Below are 22,175 nucleotides of genomic sequence, written 5' to 3'. Positions count from 1 at the left end.
CTGTGGTTACTTACTGTTGCCTGTAGTTACTTACTGTTACCTACTGTTACCTGCAATTACCTACTATTGCCTGTAGTTACAAACTGTTACCTACTGTGACCCACTGTTGCTTACCGTTATCCACTGTTGCTTACTGTTACTCGCTGTTGCCTGTAGTTACCTACTATTGCCTGTAGTTACTTTCTGTTACCCACTGTTACTCACTGTTACCCACTGATACCTACTGTTGCCTGCAGTTACTACTGTTGCCTGTAGTTACAAACTTTTACCTACTGGTACCTACTGTTGTCTGCAGTTACCTACCGTTACCCACTGTTACCCACCATGTTCTAGTGTTACCAACTGTTGCCTAGTGTTACTTATTGTTGCCTAGCATTACCCACTGTTTTCGTAAGGGTCCCACTGTTTGCAATCTCCACCACTGCATGAGTCAGATACTTTCTTTAAGACCACTATTCTGGTACCTTGTGATTACTGTAACCAGCAACATTAACTTCAATTTCCATTATGCTATACCTCATTTTGAGCCACATCTCCTACAGATGCATGAAAACAACATTTTCTTGGTTCCTGTAAAATACACACTTGTCTGTCACATGCCTACACTGGCTGCACTTGGCCGCACGACACACTATCATGTGTCTTGATATATATACTTAACAGTTACTGAATATGAATGTTTAGTACTATGTAATATCAAGCACTACCAGCACCTTTTATTATCATATTTACTATTCATAAATGGATTTATAAAAAGTAAACAAATTTGTGTACAAATAAGTTTAAAAGTTAAAACATGGGAATAGAGATCACTGAAAAAAGTAAAGAAACAAGAGTCCAACAAATCAACATGTTAAACACACAGAGATCTGTATTTGGACTGGATTCATATAAACATTTATATATCTTTGAAGCATTCTCAGTGCTTATCTGCCCTTAATTTGTTTAGAAATTACTATTTTCAAGATTTTCAAATTTAATACATAATGAGTGAACCCATAGAAAGCAAAACAGTATTAGCATTACAAGTAACTGATCTGTAAGCTTGAGCTAATTATGCTTTGATAATAGCCTATTATGCTTTTGAGCAGTGCTCAAAAATCCAGCTTATTATGCTGCTTTGTTATGCTTTAGAGTTGCCTGTTTTATTAGAGCATTATCAGCCTTTCCTGCCTCAGCTGTAATAGAGTAAGTGACTGCTCTATTAGAGCATCTTGATTTTATTTCTGCAAAGTGTGAATAAGCAGCCAAGAAACAATAAAAAAAACATTGCACATTTTTTCTTGATGTGAAATGCAGTATTAATGAAGTAGTCCAATAGAACAGTTATAGAAAGAGAGATTATGTAAGAAGTTACAATAGCAGTTAGAACATTCAAAATTTACAGCAGATATTGCTCGTAAATTTTATAATTGAATGAGAAGCCACACATCCATTATGATCTCTACATCTTACATGTACCAATAAGGTATCTCAAACATTACTTATATACAATGCGCACTGTTAAAAGAGCAAAGCTAAGCATGCATGAGATTTTGAGGATATAAATATCATACTGATTGGTGTGGCAACACCCCAGGCAGTTTACACTTAGCAGATTCAAGCAGTGCACACAGAAACATGTCATTATTAAAAAACTGGTTTTACAAATAATAAAATGAATCATTATGATGTCATCATATATCACTTACCGATATCCTACAAGACTGGTTCACATTCCAACCTAAACGAAACATATTGATTTCAGTTCATGGTAGGTACTATGGCAATTGGTGACAGGTTTCCAAATTTTCTGTTGAGTGCACACTTAAATCTAGGATGGGAAGTTTTGTATTCTGAGATTGAATCTGGTAACAATTTTCACCAAAAAAAGTATGACGAGATACCAAATAGTTTGTTCAGAGTCCAATACTCAAAACTGTACAATCCGAGTGCTGTGACAGTCACAACACTAGGCAGTGCACCAAAATATTATAAACTGACAATTTTAATTGTGACTTAATCTTAGAAAACCTACCTTTTTGACGCATTGGTCAATTTTCTGTTTTATACCTTAAATGAGGTACTGGGCGATCATCTATCTTGTGTTAAAATTTCAGCTTAATATCTTTAAGCATTCCTGAGATATGGCCAATTTTCTGTCCTATACATTACAAACTAACTTTTATGGTAATGTATTGAGTACTGTGAGTGATTAAGGGTAACGAATGGTGACAAATCACTTTGTTTACCAATAATTCCATTCTTACCATCCAAAATACTTTAAAAGATATTTCTGATAGTTTAATGAAGTATTCTTGGTAATTTTCAGCAGTTAAAAGCCATGTATCATTCTCTAAGACTAAGTTTTAGCCATTCCAGCACCTGAACAAATCACCCAATTTGTAAGTTAATTGTTGTACCACTCATATGAAATTACTACATGGTCTGAATTATCCATATCTCCTAAGCTATGGGTGTGAAACTTCACAGCAAGAAGGTTTAATAATTGCTTTATCCGAATGTGCAAAAAATTAATTTTAAAAAGATTACTGAAATTTTCATTTGAGTTTCCCAAAAAGTTTGCTTGTGCCCAAAAGGTAGGTTTTCCAAGATCCGGTCAAGTTTGAAGCATGCAACAGGCATGGATGTCATATGAGGGTCTGGGAGCATCCCCATGTTGTTGAAAGTGGTTTGTTCAAATAACGCTTCCTTAGCAATGCATAGCAACCAGACATGGGGCCAAGTACATGAGTACTTATACTTAAGTACACTTAAGTACAGATTTGAAAGTACTTGTACTTTACTTAAATACTTCCTTGATTTCCCCAGTGTACTTGTACTTACACTCAAGTACTTTGCTAAGTACTTGAAGTACTTTGCTAAGTACTTGTATGTACTTGAGTACTTGTAAGTACTGCAAACATTGTACGTAGTTTGTACACAGTGGGTGCATAACAAAATTGCATGATGTTGCATTGTACAATTCTTCTAGTGCCTTCCCTAACCTTACTATGTATCATGCAGCCACGATTAATGATGTCATAGAATTCTGGCAAATAAAAACAATGCTGCTGCTAAAGTTAGTGCATTTTAAGTGTTTAAGAGAGTGAATAGTTGACAAAAACCTGAAAGTACCAACCCCACTAGGTACACTTACATACTACAATACACTGAATAAGTGTACATTGTAGCAAAATGTACTTGTACTTTACTTGAGTACTTCCAGCATGTACTTGTACTTTACTTAAGTACTCTCTTGATTGTCGCCAGAGTACTTGTACTTATACTTGGAAAATTCAAAAGTACTTGTACTTTACTTAAGTACTTTCAAATGTACTTGGTCCCATGTCTGATAGCAACATATTTTAGAGAATTATAAAATAGTTCACCCCCCAGAAATTTGAGGCTTTAAGCACTTAATATTACTGTGTTGGTAGAGGTAAGCTATTATGCAAACTGTGACAGTTCTATTAGGGAAGTTGACTGCTCTATTAGAATATTTCAATTTGAGCCAGTCAAATACTCTAATAGAACAGCCACAACATGTAACACTATTATTGTGGTTATGAAACTGGCATCTGCAGCACCATCAAATGGGCACATTTAACCTGCTAGGAATTTTGCAGATAAAATACGCATGGTCCTTTGTATGACTTTTAATAGGACTATCATACAGTATGATAGTACTGTATAGTAGGGACCACAAAGGAGTACCGTATATGTAAAAAAGGTTTGAGGTAGAAAACTTTTGTAGATGTGGTATGTGTGGGTTCACCAGTCATAATAATAATATTTACAAAAAAAGTTAATAAACAAGACAGAAAAAATTGGAATTTTCACCTAGAGTAGGGACCGTAGCCCATCAATAAAAAGTACTGAAACAAGCTGGAGTAGTGTACGATATTAAATCACAGTAAAACAATAATAAGTGTTATATCCCTACTGTGCTCAAGATACCATAGTAAAAATGCACAGTAGGTATACAACACTTCTTATTGTTTTACTATGATTTAATATCATGCACTACTCCAGCTTGTTTCAGTACTTTTTATCAATGTGCTATGGTCCCCTACTCTTGTTGAAAATTCCATATTTTTCTGTGTACTTGTACTTATGACTGTCATTGATCCCTACAACTCTTGATCAATGCAGATCAATAGAAACCATAAATTATTTACATATTTGTGCATAAATCTGCTCTACACCAAAATTTTCATCCCTGTAACATACAAAAGTACCTTCAGCTTCTGCATGGGGAGCTGTGCTACCCAGACCTTTGCTCCGTTTACTTACTACCGTGGTGTATCAAGGTTCTGCCCCTACTAATAGCTAGCAAAATAGCTAGCTATAAATACTTTACCTGAATGGGAAGCACAATTTGCACTAAAGTTTTACTATCAATGTACTGGTTAAGCAAACAATTCTGTAAAATTGCAGGTCATGATCCTACTCTTTTGCTGGAAGGGAGCAAAGATACATATGCACAGAGAATACCTTGTTTCCATTTCAGATGATGCTACATTGGTTGCAATTTGTTTGAACCATGAGATGAAATGAAATACATCATAATACAATTCCTCAGTCACATGCTACTACAAAGACCAAAGCCAAAGTAGGCATGGAAAAGATGAATACAAAAAATATATAAATATTATGTGACTGTATTTTGGAAAAAATGATTTGGAGGCAGACCACAATTACAGCCCAGACACGAAATTACAGGGATGTGTTGCCGACTTCCGAGTGGCTGATATGCAGCAAATCAACATAGAAAATGTCTGTCTAACCTTATCAGGCCATCCACCAGTGCACTACTAAGCCAGGTCCTTCACAAGGTCAGAAACCACCATTTGAGCTCAGTGTAGCTATCCACCAGTAGTGTTATGCATAGTTTGATTTTGCCTGATGTGCGATTTGGATTGGTTTTGTTAATGGTAGGTTACATATGAGTTAATTAGACTACATAATTGCGAACAAATATGTATGGAAGGAAGGAGATCAAAGAGATCTTGAGATGTACATGTAGTCAATGCTGCTACCTTATCAAGTACTTTTTTGCAGTGTGAAAAACTCTGATTTGTAAAGTTCTTTATAGCAGTGACACTCTCATTAAGGTAGTGACCAAGACATCCAATTTTCACAGGGTAGTACTGTACTTCTAATGTAACTGTACTCTCTACAGGGTGACTTGCTTGTAGCTAATGGAGCTGAACTCCCTACAGGGTGACTTGTTTGTAGCTCAACTCTCAACTGGGTGACTCATTTGTAGCAGATTTCTCCAATGGATGACTTGTTTGTAGTTGAACTCTCCACTGGATGATTTGCTTGTGGCTGGACTGTTGACTTTTTGTATCTGAATGCTCTACAGGATGAATTTTTTTTGTAGCTGAACTCTCTACATGGTGCTTGTTTGCTGCTGAACTCTCCACTGGATCATTTCACTGGAAAAAAAACATATTTGTCTATATGTGAAATAAAACACATATGAAGCGAATTTAGTTAACTATATGTACATCATATGTGAGACAACCCAAATGTGATTTGAATGTAACAAAGGCTACATGTGATATTTGTAACATATGTATGTTAGTGGTTATGTGTAGTACATATAGCATCACATTTGCTACACATTGGCTTCATCTGCAATCCCATTGCACATGTATATGTACTTTACATATACTAGTGTGGCCCATGCATTATATATATGATGTAAATATCAAGTAAATATGAATTATACATGCACTATAAGATTGAAATAAAGCACGCAGTCAAGCAGTACTAATACTTTAATAGAATGATCGTTCAGCTGCAGTGCACAAGTTATCAAGGGACAGACCCATAGGCATAGCACCTGGGCATAGCTATAGCATTAAAAATTATTTAGAATAATTTATAATTTCATCTACGTAATTGCACAATTGTTTAGAATAGCAAGTCAACATTACCCAATATATATACTAATACCATACCTGTTTCACTGCCCATACAAAAGTCTCAATAGTAGCAGTGAAATTTATCCCGTATTTCACTGACAGCAGTGAAAAAGTTGTAATTGTAATTTCATTGGCTAGAATTTATGTTAACAATGTAGCGCCAATTAGTGTCGACGCGTGTTTAGTGTGTTTAGTACATAGTGACAAATTGCGTACATAGCAATGCTAATGCACAGCATGCATATATGCAGCGAGTATGGTATTAACTGGGAATAACATGGGTAGCAGTGAAATTTGGGATAAATACCACTCTTGTTGTATTGGAAATGGTAAATTTCACTCGGCTTCGCCTCGTGAAATTTATCTCCATTTCCAATACAACACTTGTGATATTTATCCCAAATTTCACTGCTACCCATGCTATTACTAGTACAAATATGACAAGCAAAAATTACAGATTAGTAGTACAGTCAAATTATTTACATAGTGTGGCCATAGATATAGTTATTTTAACATAGTGTAAATGTTTCATGGTGAATCTGGATTATGAGTATAAGAAAAGCAATCTATATCAGTGTCAAATATGCACAGAACTCACCCACTAACAAATTATATCCTCTTGATGTCCTCTCCCTCCTCCCATAATTTATAGGTTAGTTAGAAAATATAGATCTTACTATTGCAATGTAAAAACAGAATGAGATACAAAACTGGTACACAAATTAAAGTTACAGTTTTGGAGGTAAAACTTTTGGTGGTGGTTATCGCTCATTAGCTTCAACAAAAACACCAGTAAACCAACGCTGGGACTTGTATTTTGCAATGTCTACAAAATGTGGACGACGATCCTTTTGTTTCAAATACTTTATCACAGCTCGGCGCATGTCAAAGCTGGCTAACACAGGCATGTTAACTCTTACCATCAGATAATCATTCATTGTGTCCCTAGATAAAGAAGCACGGTCATCATCCTTTATCAGGTCGTAGCTACTAATGCATCTTTCTACAAACATGTTGTGTGGGCTCAGTACTGCTATTCTGCTAATCAATTGTAATGCATTGTCAGCTGAAAGCATTTTTTTGTTTGTTAGTGAACAGAGATTTTTTTACTAAACCAAGAAATGAGCACTCTTTCAAGTCCATAGCTGTTATTGCACCTTTCACTTCTGTCCATTCAGTCAGTGTTTCTGCCAGTTCTAGGTCTGGCATATATGTGTTGCAAAGTTCCTGCATTTGTTCATTGCCATAATGTGCAAGAAAATTAGCCCTATTAGCATCAATAGCACCTTGAATTGCACTAGGATTTAATACAGAAGTTAAAGCCATCAACTCATTGCTATCGAGACTTACTTGCAGAAACTTTGTATCAGCTGTGATTAATTCATTTCTGACTGCATTGAAATCATGTGACGTAGACACAAAGGCATATGGTTGCCTAGTACGGCTAGTTTGAAGTATGTGACCAAAAAACACTGATTTCTGTGCACTGTCTACATGGAGTTTTTTGATAAATAACTCCTCCCATCCTCCTATTTTCGGTGCTCCAGCCAGCTGTGTTAGTTGAGCAATTGCAATATCTTTATGCTGAGGAATTTGCAATATTGTTAGCTGGTTGGCTTGAAACTTTAACTGTAATCTTGTAAAAATTTCAGCTGTGTCCAAAAGAACAAACAGAAGATGTAACCTATCTTTATTTAGCCAGGTTTTGAGGAAACCTTTAGCTTCAGGTTTTTCTTGTGAATCTTCTCCTATTTCACTGAGGTCTTTCCAGTATGCCAGGCTAGCTCTAAGGTTACTTGCAAATGCTCAAAGAATCTGTACAGTAAACTCAACCATTCTCACTTCTTTAAGTATTGGCCAATGATGTATTTGTACTAAAGGGCTTAAAGGTTGTGCAGTGGTACCCTATTTTGTGCAGCGAACCCCACTTGTGCGGAAAAAAGTGCAAACTGAAACCACATCTGTGAGTAAGTGATCAACTTCAGCAATTGTGTTTCTTATGCTTTTGAATGCCAATGATGACCTGTGACAAGCACAAGAAGTTTTTTTCACACTCTTGCTGTAACAAAGTCCATACTCCACCTCTAGCTCCAGTATTGGCACTTTCACCATCTGTTGTGATACCACATATCTTTTTCTTTGCATCTTCTTCCCACGACCACCCTAAAATACTGAAAGCATTCTTTACTGCTCCTAGAACACCCCTGGCACCACGTTCTGTAGGTTTTTCAGTTGACACAAATGCTGTGAATAAATCACCTTCTTTAGTAACATAAGTCACAGCTACAGCTTTTTTCTCTGTTTGATATGCATCTACATGACCATCAACCTTTACAGATGCAGCCCAACCTTCATTCAAATTCAAAACAAGATCTTCTTTTCCACAATTAGCAATGAACCTAAGGCACTCTTGATGATGCACTGGGTTAGTATACTGTGCTTGGGACAATTTTAGACAATATGGCCTGAATTCTCCTTCTATCTTGTCTCTCCATGGCAGCATTTCTAGCCATGCATCGTGATGGCCAAGACCAAGCACTTAGGATTCCCCGTTTAGAGTCATTGTAGATGTCATACATATTGTAAAGAACTTTTTGATAAAGTTTTTCTTCTGATCTTTTAATAGAAGAAATTAGTGGATGAGCACTGGAGTCTGCTTGTACCAGAGCTTGGCTTCTTAAGGCAATAGTGCAAGCTGAATGAATTTCAGATGTATGGTGTTTCCAGACAATGGAAGTTTGAAATCTGGTTCCTTCATTAGTTGCAATTGGTGGTATTCTTCCTTTCCACAGAGGCTTGATGACATTTGGAAACTGAGCACATATCTTACAATTGACAAACTTTTTCTTTCCTTTCTTCTTGATAACAATCCATTCTTTAGTTAAACGATTCACTTCAGTGGCAGATGGTATGACTGCAGGCGATGAGGTTGATGACTGAATGGAAGTGGCTGTATCACTAGCTATATATATACACACATTTAGCATGTAAATGTTTTATATTGTTTAATCACAACTGCAGTATAGTCTGATTCTGTGTCACTTGATGAATACAAATCTTCTAGTTGTGTTTCAGTGCTTAATGTTCTTTTCTGAGATGAGTCAGATTCTCGCATACCCTCTAGATCTTCTATTTTGTCATCATTAACCACTGAACAATCCTTTGCATGTATATAAAATTGTTACTTCCGGTTGGTAGTGTGAATGCTACTTATAACTAGCTAGCTCAGTCAAAAATTGTAAACTACGGTAGCTGGGTCATTAACAAAATTACAGCAATAAACTGTCTTGCTACAACTATACCAGAGTACATTGTTTACCTTGCCATTTTCACACTGTCTTTGCTTCTTGGCCAAAAAGGAGTCTAGAGTATGAGCTCTCTTAGCCATTGCTAACTATCTCCCATTTTGCACTAAATAATAAGAATCACATAAGTGTTGCTAGGGAATGGATTGAATTTGGCTTCAGTTATATATCTTGGTAGCTACTGTGTTGAATGGTGCAGATTAAGTAAGTTAACTGTTGTAACGTTACTAACGTTGACTAATGCACGAGCACACAATAGCACACTTCACTTAGATTTTACCATAAGATTCTAATCATGGAAACCATACAACAAAATACATTACATAATAATCACACGAGCAAATCAATATTACAACTACAACTATACAGTTAGTCCAGTCTACCACACACTCCCCCTCATAAGTTCAAACGATCAGGGGCTTTTCTTGTTCTCAATGGATAACGTCAACTCTGTGGTAATTGCTCAGTTTCTGGAGAATTAGGACTTCCTGCTACAGACTCTAAAACAGGAACAGAAACATCAGATTCGTCAATGTTCGACGGAAAATCAGCATAGACATTAGGGTCTGTTTCTTGCACTGGCTGTTCATCAACAGTTCTTTTACGGATCTGATCATAATGATGATGCACTACTAGACCACTGGAGAGTTTAACATTTACTGTACGCTGTGCTACACTGATTAATTCTCCAGGTAACCATCAATGTAAAAGGATAGCCGAAAATGTAAGTATGAAAACGAGAAACTCCGAAACCACATGCTAGCCCTTCTTTTTCCACTTGGGGGTACTGTTTTTCAGCAGTAGTCAATGTTCTTTATACAAAACCAATAGGCTTTTCGGAGCCATCTGGAAATTTATGAGACAAGACAGCTCCAATACCTTAGGCTGATGCATCGCAAGCCAAAATAATCGGAAGACGTGAATCAAAATGTACCAGCACTTGTGATGACAGCAGTAACTTCTTTGAAGCAGTAAAAGCATCACGTTCTGTCTTTCCCCATTTCCAAATTGCGGATTTGTGTAACAAAGAATACAATGGGGCTAATACGTTTGGCAAATTCGGTAAAAATCTTGAATAGTAAGACAACAGGCCTAAGTAAGACTTCAGAGTTGACTGGTTACATGGCTCTGGAGCGTTTTGGATTGCTTGGATTTTCTCTGTAACTGGATGTAAACCTTCAGCCTCAATTCGAAATCCTAAGTATGTAACTGAGGAGACCATGAATGTACATTTCTCTTTCTTGAGATGAAGACCAGCTCCAGCCAGTCTTTGCAGAACTGTTTCGAGTGTTGCTAAATGTTTACTGTCAGTTTTACCTGAGATCAGAATGTCATCTAAATAGACGACTACACCTAGAATGTCCTTCAAGAGGTTTTCCATAATGCGTTGAAAAATACCAGGAGCTGATGGCACACTAAAAGGCAGTCTATTATAACGGAACAAACCACGATGAATATTAACAACAACAAACTTGCGGGATTCTTCTATCAGTGGTACCTGTTGGTAAGCTTGACTGAGATCTAACTTTGTAAAGGTTGTGCCTCCTGCTATGCGAACAAACAAATCTTCAATCTTTGGGAGTGGGTACTTGTCAAGTTTAGCAGTTTAAAGTCACCACATATTCTAACTGAACGACCATCAGCTTTCAACACTGGCACAATGGGAGATGCCCACTCCACAAACTGAACTGGTTCCAGAATTTCCTCACTCACCAAACGGTCTAGCTCGTGTTCAACTGCCGTACGCATAGAGTGAGGTACCTGTCGAGCTTTACAATAACTAGGTTTAGCCTGTGGGTCAACATACAGCTGAGCTTCATACCCCTGAAGTGTGCCTAAAGATTCATTGAAAATATGGGTATGACGGTTGAGAACCTCAGTCAAATCACATTTCTGAACTGAATGTATTTGTTTCCGGTCAAGACGAAACTGTAATAACCAATCTCTCCCAAATAAACTAGGACCATTCCCTTCCACTACTATCAGTGGCAATTGGGCTGACTGATCACTGTATTGAATACTGGCCTCAAACTGACCCAAAACACGTAGCTGTTCATTAGAGTAAGTTCTCAGTTTAACTGATGAAGACTGTAAAGGAGTATTTGGCCATTTACTTGTGAATGTGTGCTCTGAAACTAGGGTAACAGCTGACCCTGTATCAACTTCCATTGACAATGGTTGATCATTTATTATCACATCTACCATATAAAATACCTCAGTTCTGGGCTAAGGATGATTGTTCTAATAAACGAGCACTGCTGGGTTTTTTATTCCAATAAAAGACCACCAAAGAGGCACTTACCTGTGATGATTAATATGTAGCCAACTACATAATACATCTGTGTGATATACGACGTTTAATCCTGGGCTAAGGATGTTGATCTAATAAGCAAGCACTTAAGGGGTCTGGAGCATTGTAGCAAGGTAGTTTTCGGAGATTGAATAAATGATCCGACAATATGGAGTTGAATCATCTATATTCACAATTAGCCATGCAGCTAGTAGTTAGTTAATCATTTTGTTGTGAACTTATGACTATTCATACGTAGCTACAGTATAATACATAGCTAGATAGAATAGCAGTATACATGCTCGCCACTTAAGCATAATAGCTATGTAGCCAACCTGTGGGGCTGCAGCTACTCATGTGTGTTGGAGGTGTGCTTATTATAATGTGCACTGCTCCAAACTTGTGTAATATAACATGTCCATCAAGCAAACTAATTGCTGCATGGCAGTAACTACTGAGTCGAGGTCATGTTTAGGCTAGTTGTAAATTTTAGTTTTTTAGCCACTGATTATGCTCGATTACGCTCAATGTTCATCAACGTTGAAACCGGGTCACTACTGCTGACCTGGATGACCCACTGACCCGGATAGCAATTCCGGGTCAGACCCGGATTAATTAAAGCCGAGACGTGTTTCGGCTAGTCTCGAGTGAGCGAACGAGTCTACATTTTGAGCGTTCGATTCGTGTTGAGTAAATATTGCAACTTCAGCCTAGCTGTAGGTTGAAGACCAAAAAAAAAAAAAAAAAGGTCTTCACCTACTGACAATAGCTACCCCTCACCATAGATACCCTCAATTTCGTGCTACATACTACACTTACTAACAAATGAGCGTGGCTGAGCGTATGTTGGTAATGCGATAAGTGGGCGTGGCTCACGAAAGAGCTACGCGATAGCGTTTATAAGTTCCACGTCGTCAAACGAACAATTTCGTTTCTCACGTGATCCAATCCGGGTCAGACCCGGATAAATTGTAAACCGGGTCAGACCCGGATTACCCGGAGAAAATGTGACCCGGATGACCCGACCCGGTTTCAACGCTGATGTTCATGCTTTAGTTCATATGCTTTGTAATAGTTTAACACTGTATAGAAGAAAAAAAATGAGTGGCTGGAACAAATAATAAATTCTTGCTGCATGTAAGAGAAAAGATCGATATACTTTAATAGAACAGTCAGCTTGATGATTGTTCTATTAGCAGGTATAGTCAAATTCCAAAATCGGATGCTTTTTGACCTCACATTTTCATCCAAATATGGATGATGCTTCACTAAATCATCCATTTTGGATGATTATTACTCATCTCTCTTATAGTTAATAAGCAAACATCATCCAAAAGTGGATGATTATTGCTTGATTCTCTATATAGTGAGTGCTTATGTAAGCAAATATCATCCAAAAGTGGATGATATTTGCTTGATTCACTATATAGTGAGAGATGTATGCAAGAAGCATCCAAAATCGGATGTTTCTAACCATCCAATATTGGAATGTAAACTTAGCCTTCCAAAATCGGATGTTTCTAACCATCCAATATTGGAATGTAAACTTTGCCTTCCAAAATCGGATGTTTCTTGCCATCCAATATTGGAATGTAATTTCTGTCGTCCAAAATTGGATGTTTCTTGCCATCCAATATTGGAATGTAACTTCTGCCTTCCAAAATTGGATGTTTCTTGCCATCCAATATTGGAATGCAATTTCTGTCGTCCAAAATCGGATGTTTCTTGCCATCCTATATTGGAATGTAATTTCTGTCGTCCAAAATTGGATGTTTCTTGCCATCCTATATTGGAATGTAATTTCTGCCTTCCAAAATTGGATGTTTCTTGCCATCCAATATTGGAATGTAATTTCTGTCGTCCAAAATTGGATGTTTCTTGCAATCCAATATTGGAATGTAACTTCCGCCTTCCAAAATCGCATGGTTTTTGCCATCCAATATTGAAATATAAGTTTTGCTTTCCAAAAATGGATGTTTCTTACTATCCATTATTGGAATGTAAGTTTTGCTTTCCAAAATTAGATGGTTCTTGCCATCCAATATAGACTATTTCCGAAATGACGTCTTGCAAACTCTATTTAGGGGACTCTTACGTTTTCGAGTACAGCTTCCCACGAAGAATACTTCTAAGGACCTATCATGCGACTTCTAGAGATAATTTCGAAATGAAATCACCAGGTATTGTTAAAGAAATGCTAATTTACCTCTACTCGGAAAAACAGGCGAAAAATTTAAACCCGAGTAAAAAAAATTGTGTTATTGCCTTATAGCTGTACCTGTTAGTTTTAGCTCGATATCTTCTTCCTGTAGTACACTAACAAGTCGACCTCCATTTACAGCCCATAGAAACAGTACTCAAAAACATTGGAGTCCCCCAAATAGAGGTTATTGAAACCTCAATTATTTTAAGTGAGATTGGTAGCATACAGCTGCAGATGATCAGTTTCTGTGGAATTTTCAGTATGTGTAGGGATCACAATAATAAAAGCACTGAAACAAGAAGATAGCAACACAGTGCATGGCAAGAAACATCCAAATTTGGATGGCAACAAATGTATTCCAATATTGGATGGCAAGAAACATCCAAATTTGGATGACCAGAAATGTATTCCAATATTGGCTGGCTAGAAACATCCAAATTTGGATGGCGACAAATGTATTCCAATATTGGATGGCAAGAAACATCCAAATTTGGATAGCGACAAATGTATTCCAATATTGGATGGCAAGAAACATCCAAATTTGGATGATTGTTGCATAAATCTCTCACTATATAGAGATATGAGCAATAATCATCCACTTTTGGATGATTTTGTTCCTTTGCAATAATCATCCAATTGTGGATGAAAATGTGAGGTCAATAAACATCCAAAAATGGAAACGAACCATACCTCTCTATTAGAGTTACTGACTGCTCTATTAGAGTACATCGATCTTATTTTGCAATTGTCATTTTTCCAGCAAGAATTTATACTATCGTACAAATATTTAACCTATCATGCTGGCATTATGCTCAATGCTTTTAGGTACCTATTATGCTCAAAATTATGCCAGCATAATCGGCGGGTCCCTAGTCAAAATATTCCATCGATTGTGTTACACAAATATCTGGTAGGGATAAAACATTGGTAAGGTTGCTTGAAGAATATATTTCTTGTTCAAATAGGGTCTCAGAAAACGCACCAACTATTTTTGAACCAAGCAATTTTTGAAATAAATCATCAGCTGAAGATAAGTTTAAATCACTATTAACAAGTGATCTAACATACATGTTCTGTGTAAAATGACATAGCAATTGAATTTCAATAGATCGTTTGTTAGTGGGAAATTTACCTAACATACCATTGTAACACTCGAAACTAAACAATCAGTATCCATAACAAGGTCCGTAGTCTCTCAGAATATCATGGACATGCAAGTGTAGATACGTATTGAAAGTTGCAAAGTCTGATCCATGCAGTGTTTCTGCAGAAACATAGAACTGATGCATTAGATCTTGGGCAGTAGTAATTTGATAATCGCTTAAAATTGCAGAACTCATTATACTGTAAGCATTCACAAACAGCTGCCAACACATAAGGTGTTCTTGAGGAAGTATACCATGCAGTGTCAGTAGCGAGAATAACAAGGTCCAGTTTTCCATTCATTGGCAGTTAATCTTGAAAATTTGAGGAAATTTTGTATGGAATATATCCTATTTGACTTGTTGTCACACATATGTCTACCTTTCCTTGTATTCTCTCCAGATCACCTTTATTAAGTAAGTTAGAACCAATCCATTGCTTCTCGGCTATTCGTTTGGTGGTGCCGAGGTATAGGTTGTGCATGGGATCAATGATGGAAACCTTATACAATCATAATAAGTAGAGGTGTACCGATATAAGAAAACTAAACCGATCCGATACCGATATGATATGGATTAATCATTTTCAAACCGATACGATATACCGATATAACTAAGTGTAGCTATTTATGTTTGAAGAACCACATATGCCATGTTTAACTTTATTTTAGCTACTGAAGAAACTACTGAAGACAGTCTTAAGATTATTGGCTATGCTTGGTTACCCATGGTGGTGTGGCCTCTATTGACAGCTCAGACTATAAGGCACCCACAAATATTTTAATACATGCCCCTGCCAAGATTAGTCCGGATTACTCCGCATTTTAATGGCTTGTAGAGATGACTGGTTGTTTTATGCTTTGCTCTTGGTTCATCTTTTTGCTGTTTCCCCAGGCTCATCGCTATGAGTGTTTGTTATATGATTGGTAAGCTTTGTGACAACAAAACAGTAATTATCCGCGCACTTAGATGGCTTCGCGCAACGTACTGCTTTTAGACAAGGAAGATAACTACTGTTTCCCGCCCTTGTTAGCTAAATAGTAGGGTTTATAATATGGCTTGATCATTGGACAGTGTCCTCAAGATAGTTCAGTTGTATATCGGTGTATCGTATCGGTTTTTAGCAGCAATATCGGCTCCCACCGATATAGTAGAAATGTCTATATCGGCCACCGATACAATATGTATCGGTATATCGGTACACCTCTAATAATAAGTGAGATGCATCAGTTCTGTGAATCTACTTCCACATTGTAGCTCCATTTTTTCCCTTTCTGTTGGTGTAGAAGCCAAAGAGGCAGCTATTGCATCTTTTTTGTGTTGCTCATGATTTCTAGATGAACCAACTTCAGCACTGCAAAATTTTACTCTGTTCAAATCTTTATCATATGGAAACTCTCTGCTACACTTCCAGCATCCACGCTCGGATGCATGCCCCAAAAATCCACCAACCTTTGATGTTACAGGTACATCACACACAGTTGCAATTAATGCAGCATGCACTAGTACACTTCCTGACTCAGTTTCAACTGATATTCCTTCACTCCACAAAGAATTCAATTCCTTAACAAGCGGCCGTAGGTAACAATTTATTCCATATTGCTTTGGCTCAGATGGTCCAGGAATTATGCCTGCAATCAGCACATTTTCAGGCTTAAATCTAATTGAACGAGGTAGATTCAAAATTGTTAAGTACAAGACACCAACACTGTATTGAGTGTGCTTGTATGGCTGGAACCAGTCACAATTTAACATCAATGCTAAATTATGTGGTTGTGAAAGGAAGGGTCTCCCATTGTAGTTCAAAAATTCCTTCTAGATACAACCATCGTAAACATCAGATAGCATTCTTTCAGGCACAATACGGGACCTCCACTTTTCACACAGTTCAAGGTAGCTGTTTCGTTGAAGAACCTGACGCAGACTTTTGTATAAAGGGTGGTAGCAATATGTTTTGTAGGGAATCAGTTTTATTTCTTTTTTGCTGAGAAGAGTCACTTCCATAAGTAAATTTTGTCCACAAGGGCTCCGTTTAGGTAAAATGGGATGATTTCGATATGGTGTATATTTGCAAGCCTTGGTTTTGTCTCCAGAAGAAGCTTTCACTATGCAATCTTTAAATGCATACACAGAGTTACATTTTTTGCACACAACATACTTTTCAAAATCATCTTCATTTAGAGACAAGCATTTTCTGAGTTTGTAAAGTGAGGTAGGGAATACCGATGCTAAATCTGATAATGGTGGAAGCTTTTCAGCAATTGATATCAACAAATAGTGAAGAAATTGAATCAAGTGATTTAACGCAGTAGCAAAAACATTGTAAAACATATCCCAGAGCTGTAAGAATAACAATGTTGTTTTGACTATCCTAGGCAAATTACGTGAGGAATCGTCAGAAGTTTGGGAGTCTTGTGATGTGTTGAAATTAAAACTTTCCCAAACATCAGTAGTATCTGTATCCCAGTACTCTTGCTCTATGTCACTATCACTGCTATGTTGCTCATCACTGTCACCCAAGCTTAATAATAAAGCATAGTCTCATCAGTAAAATCTGTAAAAAAAGTATTTTACATGAGTACCTTATTCCTTGTACAGTTTTATACTTATAAATCAAGACACACAGTAGTGTGTCGTGCGGCCCAAGAAGCCGGCGCGCCACACCGTGAGTATATTGACAGGAAGAACGAAAACGTCATTTTCACACCTTTGTATCTCGGTGATCACTTATCTGATTGGACCCAAATTTGCTACACAGTTGCCCGCCAGCCAAGGGAGTCTACATTCCAAATTTGAAGGAAATCGCTCCAGCCATTTCCGAGATACGAGCTGCCAAAGTTTCGGTTTTTCTTCGTTTTTTTTTTTCTTCTTCGTCTTTTCGCACACTTGCAAAAATTGCTGTAACAAGCAAACGCGTACTCCGATCGCCGTGAAATTTGGCACACAGAAAGGGAGTCCAAAGGCGAATCCTAGCATCAAATTTGGTACAAATCCGATGAATGGTTAAGGAGTTATGACCGATTATTCGCGTAAAACAAGATCGATTTGTTGTCACGCCTACAGGGTAAACCGCTTCATGGAATGAGTTGAAAATTGCTATGTAGATGGAGTAACCATCGTAGGAGTGCCCTTTGGTGGTTTGAAAGGAATCGAGATAAAGACCACGGAGATATGACACAAAACCCAACCTGTGTCACAATTACGCGATCGATTTTTATGAATAAAAAAGTATTAGTTTTCACGCCTATTAGGCAAACCGCTTAGAGCAATGAGCTGAAAATCGGTGTATAGCTGGAATAATCTTCATTGAAAGTCCTTGCAGTAGTACAGAAGAATCGGATTACAAACCACTGAGTTATGATTCGAAAGCCAACTCCGTGTAGCAAATGCGAGATCGAGATACTCTAATAGAACAGTCATCCTAATAGAGCATTCGGATAATTTATTTATTCCATTATAGAATTTTATTACATCACAAGCTATTCTGTAGGGAGTTCAGCTGCAAACAGTTAATCTTATAGACAGTTCAGCAAGAAGACAGTCACCATGTGGAGAGTTAAGCAAATATATCACTATAGAGATTCAGAACATTACAAGTCATACTGAAGAAAGTTCAGCTATAAACAAGTCATGCACTGTGTAGAGAATTCAGCTACAATTAAGTCACTCTCTAGAGAATTCAGTTACACAGAATTCAGCTACACACAAGTCACTGTGGAGAGAGTTCAGCTACAAACAAATTACCCTTTAGAGTGATCAGCTACAAACAAAACACTTTGCAGGGTGTTCAGCTGCAACAAATCAACCTTTAGAGCGATCAGCAATGAACAAATCAACACAAATCAACCTGTAGAGAGATAAGATAGAAACAAATCACCCTGTAGAGAGTTCAGCTACAAAAAATCACCCTGTAGAGACATCAGCTAGAAACTAGACACAATGTAAGGAGTTCAGCTACAAGCAATCACCCTGTAGAGAGTTCAGCTAAAACAAATCAATCTGCAGAGAGATCAGCTACATACAAATCCCCTTATAGATAGTTCAGCTACAAACAAATTACCTTGTAGAGAGATCGGCTACAAACAAATCACCCTGTAGAGAGAACAGCTACAAACTAGACACAAAGTAAGGAGTTCAGCTACAAGCAAATTACCCTGTAGAGAGTTCATCTACAAACAAATCAACCTGTAGAGCAATCAGCTAGAAACAAATCACCCTGAAGAGAGGTCAGCTACAAAAAATTACCCTGTAGAGAGATCAGCTAGAAACAAATCACCCTGAAGAGAGGTCAGCTACAAAAAAATCACCCTGTAGAGAGATCGATTACAAACAAATCAACCTGCAGAGAGATCAGCTACAAACAAATCACCCTGTTGAGAGATCAACTACAAACTAGACACAAAGTAAGGAGTTCAGCTACAAGCAAGTTACCCTGTAGAGAGTTCATCTACAAGCAAATCAACCTACAGAGTAGAAACAAATCACCCTGAAGAGAGGTCAGCTACAAAACATCACCCTGTAGAGAGATCAGCTAGAAACAAATCACCCTGAAGAGAGGTCAGCTACAAACACAACACTTTGCAGAGACTTCAGCTACAAACAAATCAGCTTGTAGAGAGATCAGTTACACACAAATCAACCTGTAGAGAGATAAACTAGAAACAAATCACCCTGTAGAGAGTTCAGCTACAAGCAAAACACCCTGTAGAGAGTTCAGCAACAAAGAAACCACCATGTAGAGAGTTCAGCTGCAAACAAATCACCTTATAGAGAGTTCAGCTACAAACAAATCACCCTGTAGAGAGATCAGCTAGAAACTAGACACAATGTAAGGAGTTCAGCTACAAGCAAATCACCCTTTAGTGAGTTCAGCTACAAACAAATCAACCTGCAGTGAGATCACCTACAAAAAAGCACCTTGTACAGAGTTCAACTACAAACAAATTACCCTGTAGAGAGATCGGCTACAAACAAATCAACCTGTAGAAAGATCAGCTACACACAAACCAACTTGTAGAGAGATCAGCTACAAACAAATCACCCTGTAGAGAGATCAGCTAGAAACTAGACACAATGTAAGGAGTTCAGCTACAAAGAAACCATCATGTAGACAGTTCAGCTGCAAACAAATCACCCTGCAGAGAGTTCAGCTACAAAAAAATCACCCTGTAGAGAGTTCAGCTAGACGAAGTCACCTTATAGAGAGTTCAGCTACAAAGAAACCATCATGTAGAGAGTTCGGTTACAAAGACACCACCATGTAGAGAGTTTAGCTGCAAACAAATCACCTGTAGAGAGTTCAGCTAGAAACAAAATACCCTGTAGAGAGACCAGCTAGAAGAGGTTACCTTGTAGAGAGTTCAGCTACAAAGAAACCATCCTGTATATAGTTCAGCTACATTTCAAGTCACCCAGTAGAGAGATCAGCTGCAAAAAAATATCCTGTGGGGCATAATGGGCATGTAATAAATATATGTATATAATTTGTATAATTACTAATAAAATCAAAAATAATTGAAGTACTAAAATTCTTCTTTAAGTTCTTTTCTTCTTCCTGTAGTAAAGAAAAAAACACATGGGTTAAAAAAGCCCCAAAGCCAGCCATAGGCCGGCTTTGCAGTATACAAATACAAAAAGAAGTGATATCTAATCAAAAACAGCCAAGCTGTAAAAAAAGGTGCGGCCCCCAAAAAGGCCATGGTGAAAAAAGATGTGAAATCCAAGGTGGCGGCCAAGAAATGGCTGTGATGGTAGGTTAATGGTTACATTTTAATAACAACAATTCAGGTGAATTTGGTGCCAAGACCAAGCGGCACAAAATTCACCTAAATTGTCGTTATTAAAATGTAACCATTAACCTACCATCACAGCCATTTCTTGGCCGCCACCTTGGATTTCACATCTTTTTTCACCATGGCCTTTTTGGGGGCCGCACCTTTTTTTACAGCTTGGCTGTTTTTGATTAGATATATATATATAGTCTGTTCCGGTCACGGAAATTTGCTGACTTTAAAGCCATGCAGGTGGGTGTATTGGGCAGGTAACTTTACACACCAACAACACATTTGGGATTATTAACCAGTTTAGGCAGGTGCATGGCCTCTTGTAATTATACAGTGATCTGATTAGAAAGGTTTCACTGTATAGCAAAATAATTTATATACCTTCAATTTCATTCTCTCTGTCTATAACATCATCACAATCACTGCTGCTTAATGTGGCTACAGAAATGATAACAACAACATAATTAACCACATTTTTACCACTATAAATATTGTACAAAATGCAAGTAGGGCTGTGACAAACATTACCATGTGATAAGGACAACAAATTAATAACTACATCATGAGAATAGTAATCTAGGGCCATTTTGGTAAGCAGAACTGGCAATGCAGGACGAACTGAATGCAGATCCAGTTATGGTACCAAAGTCAACTCTCATCAGGTTCCACAAAAGGTGTTGGTTGATATAGAAAGCAGAATGGTGGCCATGGAAGTTGGAACTTGCAGATGATATACTTCTGAGAAGTTGTGGCAGTGCTGAATAAGACAACTTTAGCAAGTATAACCAGGTGCAACTATTCACTAACTACTTAGAAAACTGTTCCATAAAATGATTTTCAGTATTAATCAAATGATGCATTTTATCAATAAACCTTAACAATATGTACGTTTCATCATCAGTACACATGCAACCATGATGTATACCACAACCAATGTTTTAGGGCATGAACTTACAGTGTATAGTACATAGCTATATAAAATCTACTCTACCTTGATTTCCGGTGCATGCATCTTTGTCAACATCAGAACGGCCACTAAACATGCCTACAGTATAATTATGACAGCATCAACATTACATGCACGCAGTAGTATATTCAATGTGACACTAAAATGAGGACATGTAGCACACTTAATTTATTTAGGGGCAGATATAGTGAGGGATCAAGGAGGTTTCCTCTCTAGAAATAGTTTTACATATACATGACATTGCTGTACGGATATCTTATGGTGATGTCTATTGTAATATTTACATAGATTTGCAAATGTCACCTCCCTAACATATGAATTCTGTACATGCAAACCTGCATATGAATCAGTTAACCCCACAATTAAATAATTTGAGTGTTGTCTATAGGTACACATTAGCTGAATGTATAATCAAACAATTTTCTTTGACGTTTTTGCTTGTTGTCTAAATACAGCATGCAAATCTGTTAACTTTAACCTTTCATATTCAGAGTTTGTCATCATAATATTTATGAGAACTGCATGCATGTTTAGATCCAATTAGCTGTACCATCATATTTGAGTAAGCAT

Source organism: Dysidea avara, chromosome 14, assembly GCF_963678975.1.
Source record: "Dysidea avara chromosome 14, odDysAvar1.4, whole genome shotgun sequence".
NCBI classification, from domain to species: domain Eukaryota; kingdom Metazoa; phylum Porifera; class Demospongiae; order Dictyoceratida; family Dysideidae; genus Dysidea; species Dysidea avara.
Note: the sequence above shows the minus strand (reverse complement) of the source record.